The following is a 4684-nucleotide window of genomic DNA, read 5'->3' on the forward strand; positions in this document are numbered from 1 at the left end:
TATTTATATACTTTTTACTGGCCATATTTACATTTTCCCGCGTTGCAACGAATAGGGGGAAAAATTTGTATTAACGATGCGTATGAATTTTCTAATTTAGTCACATGAAAATTTTCATGTGTGGGAAAATATTTTGAAAGCCTTCACTTTCTACCCAACAGTCGTAGTGTCAAGTTTATTTTTACATATTTCAGATATGTAACATTTTTAGCTTAATTCATGTTCCTGCTCATGGTGAGTGGTGTTTTGTTACGAATAATTATATTTCATTTTTTTTTTAGCTCACATGGCCCACAGGGCCAAGTTAGCTTATGCCATCACTTGGCGTCCGTCGTCGTCTGTCGTCGTAAACTATTTCAAGAATCTTCTCCTCTGAAACTGCTAGGCCAAATACTTCCAAACTTTAACTGAATGTTCCTTAGGGTATTTAGTTTATAAATTGTATCTGAAGTTTTGATCTATCAACAAACATGGTCGCCATTGCTAAAAATAGAACATAGGGGTCAAATGCAGTTTTTGGCTTATAACTCAAAAACTGAAGCATTTAGAGCAAATCTGACATGGGGGTAAAATTGATTATCAGGTCAAGATCTATCTGCCCTGAAATTTTCAGATGAATCGAACAACCTGTTGTTGGGTTGCTGTCCCTGAATTGGAAATTTTAAGGAAATTTTGCTGTTTTTGGTTATTATCATGAATATTATTATAGGTAGAGATAAACTGTAAACAGCAAAAATGTTCAGCAAAGTAAGACCTAAAAATTAGTAAACATGACTGAAATGGTCAGTTGACCCCTTTAGGAGTTATTGCCCTTTATAGTCAATTTTTAACCATTTTTCATAAATCTTAGTTATCTTTTACAAAAATCTTCTCCTCTGAAACTACTGGGCCTAAACTTGGCCACAACCATCATTGGGGAATCTAGTTTTAAAATTATGTCTGGTGACCCGGCCAACCAACCAAAATGGCCGCCATGGGTAAAAATAAAACATAGGGGTAAAATGCAGTTTTTGGCTTATAACTCAAAAACCAAAGCATTTAGAGCAAATCTGACATAGGGGTTAATTTGTTTATCAGGTCAAGATCTATCTGCCCTGAAATTTTCAGATAAATTGGACAACCCATTGTTGGGTTGCTGCCCCTGAATTGGTAATTTTAAGGAAATTTTGCTGTTTTGGTTATTATCTTGAATATTAATTTGTTATAGATAGAGATAAACTGTAAACAGCAATAATGTTCAGCAAAGTTAGATTTGCAAATAAGTCAACATGACAGAAATGGTCAGTTGACCAGAGATGGGTCCGATTACTTTCAATGTAATTGATTAAATTACAATTACTTTGTCATTTGTACGATTAAATTAAATTAATGATTACATCGTTTCTGAAAGTATCTGATTAAATTAATGATTACATTGGCAAAGTAATCATGATTACATCTGATTACAATGAATTTAAAAACAAAACATTTTGAATGATGTGAATGAATAAACGTTCATAACTATAGCATTTTTGAGAAAGTATTTTATTTGGTTCAATTTTAAAATGATAACTTCAAATTAAACTTCATTTATTTAAATAAACACCAAATTTCACTACTTATATATACATTACACTAGTACTTTATCACCAATGATCTCTGAATTATTTTGAATTAAATTTAATAACGATATATTTTAATCAAGAGTTTTTTTGTTCGTCTTCTGACCTCTTTCATAATTTATATGTATTCCAAGTTGCAGTTTATGGAAGTTTAAATGTGGATGAAATAAAGTTACCAGTTAAAACTATGTTAAATTTTAAAAGAAATGTTTAATCAAATTGTAAACAATATGTAAGTACTAAAAATCATTGCATTTTACATGTCCAGTCCAAATACAAAAAAAATTTAAACAACATATTTGTCCAACTTTTAATTTAGTTTGTGCTAATTAGATAAATTTTCATGTCTGATTTATCTTTTATCATATATATTTCCCTACAGCTATTTCTTTCATTTGCGCCGATTTTTTTACAGGTAAATTACAGGTGAAATGATATAAGAAGATGTGGTATGAGTGCCAATGAGACAACTCTCCATACCAGTAATGTTATTTTCATTTATCGTTAAAGACCTCTTCCGTTAGCGAGTTGTACATATGTTATGAATTGTCAATCATGACATGTATATAACTGTTGTCTCCTGCTTAAAATCAAGAAGTAAAAACCTAAGATAAAAGCACTTTGTTTATACTAAAATGACGAATCAAAAATATATGTACAGCATTCAAATCCATAAAAACGGAATACATTCAAATCATAAATCTGTTCTTGCCGAGTATGTAGAGGCAACACATCTAATATATTCCTTTTTTATGATTTCGTCTCTTCTATATTTGGCGTAATTGTCGATAACGAAGGCCATCTTTTCTTTGTCTGGCATATGTACTGGTGGGGGCATTTCTAGAATTCGCATTTTCTCACAAGGAAGCTATTAAACAAGGAGTTCCAAATGGTGCAGTTAAAATCATCCCTTCGTTAATTTTATGGACGCCATCACGAATTGGTTGACCGTTATGGAATGTGTACTTGTACGTTGTCTAAGAATGTATGACGTTTGTCATCAGAAGTAGTGGAGCGTCAGACAATGTCAAACATGAGCAGTCATAGATTTTATTTAGGGAAAGGAATGGTAACCCGAAACATTGGGATAGCCATTTACCAATTGCAATGTCACTTGATTTGTCTTTATACTCTGTGCTCACCCCATGTAAAAGTATTAACTTACCTGTAACTTACCTGTAAATCCAATTAGGCAAAAATATAAAATCGGCGCAAATGAAAAAATTAAATCGGCGCAAATGAAGGAATGAAAATTTCAAAATCGGCGCAAATGTCATACGCCCATTCAAAGTTGACAAAAATCACAAAAGATTAAAATTCAGGGTTAAAAAAAAGTATTACTTGAATATATAACAGTTATTATCAAATATTAATATGAAGATCATTATAAAACAATGAATATACATGTATGTACAATATCTTTTACCAAAAAGGTATATAATTGTATTATATGTCTCTACTTAGGCTAATGATGATTTTTCAATACTGTAACTTTATTTTTTACTGAAGTAGACATGCTTGAAGTAACCAAACCATTTTAATATGTTTAAAATTTATCATATATGAATAAAAAAGAGGTTCATTTAATGACCAAAAACACAAATTTAGATTTTTTTTCTTCATTTTAATCAGAATGTAATCAAAAAGAAATCATGATTACAGGGTATTTTGAAAAGTAATTGATTAAATAAATTACATGTAAATCATATTTTTGGCTGATTAATGATTACACTGATTACATGAAAAATAGTAATCAATTACAGCTGATTAACGATTACAATTACAATTACCCCAAGTCTGCAGTTGACCCCTTTAGGAGTTATTGCCCTTTATAGTCAAATTTTAACCAATTTTCGTAAATCTTAGTAATCTTTTACAAAAATCTTCTCCTCTGAAACTACTGGGCCAAATTAATCCAAACTTGGCCACAATCATCTTTTGGGTATCTAGTTTAAAAAATGTGTCCGGTGACCCGGCCATCCAAACAAGATGGCTGCCACGGCTAAAAGTAGAACATAGGGGTAAAATGTCAAAAACCAAAGCATTAAGATCAAATCTGACTGTGGTTGAATTGTTTATCAGGTCAAAATCTATCTGCCCTGAAATATTCAGATGGATCGAACGACACGTTGCTAGGTTGCTGCCCCTGAATTGGTAATTTTAAGGAAATTTTGCAGTTTTTAGCTCACCTTTCCTAAAATGAAATGTGAGCAGCTTTTCTCATCACTTGGCGTCTGTTGTCGTCGTCTGTCATCGTTAACAATTTTTCAAACATCTTCTCCTCTGAAACTACTGAATGGATTTGGATGAAACTTGAGCATGATTGTTCCTTAGATTATCTTGCACAAAGTTTGTGCCTCGATTTTTGATCTGTCAAAAAACATGGCCGCCTTTACTTAAAATAGAACATAGGGGTCAAATGCAGTTTTTGGCTTATATCTCAAAAAATAAAGCATTTAAAGCAAATCTGACAAGGGGTAAAAATGTTCATTAGGTCCAGATCTATCAGCCCTGAAATTTTCAGATGAATCAAACAACCCATTGTTGGGTTGCTGACACTTAATTGGTAATTTTAAGGAAATTTTGCAGTTTTTGGTCATTATCTTGAATATTATTATAGTTAAAGATAAACTGTAAACAGCAAAAATGATCAGCAAAGTAAGATCTACAAATAAGTTTAATATATAAATACAAATATTATGACCAAAATTGTCAATTGTCCTTTTATGACAATTTTTCACAATTTGTTCATCATATTTGCTAACTTTAAAAAATCTTCTCCTCTAAAACTACCCAACCAAATTCAACCAAACTTCATTTGAATGATCAGTAGGGTGTATAAGATAAAGTGTGTGTTTTATTTTCTATTTCGTCAAAAAACATGGCCGAAGGCATTGTTTACCAGGTGAGCGATTCAGGCTCTTGAGAGCCTCTTTTTTTTTTAACAAGTATACCTCTGGAGAGGGTCTTCTGAGCATAGGATTGGACACAGGTTTCCAACTTTTTTCCACTACATATTTGGTATTTAATGTAGTTTGACCCGAGTTAACTCGTTTTAGTTGGTTGTTCCTGGCCGGCGGGAT

The sequence above is a fragment of the Mytilus edulis genome, chromosome 5 (assembly GCF_963676685.1).
Source record: "Mytilus edulis chromosome 5, xbMytEdul2.2, whole genome shotgun sequence".
Classification (NCBI taxonomy): Eukaryota; Metazoa; Mollusca; class Bivalvia; order Mytilida; family Mytilidae; genus Mytilus; species Mytilus edulis.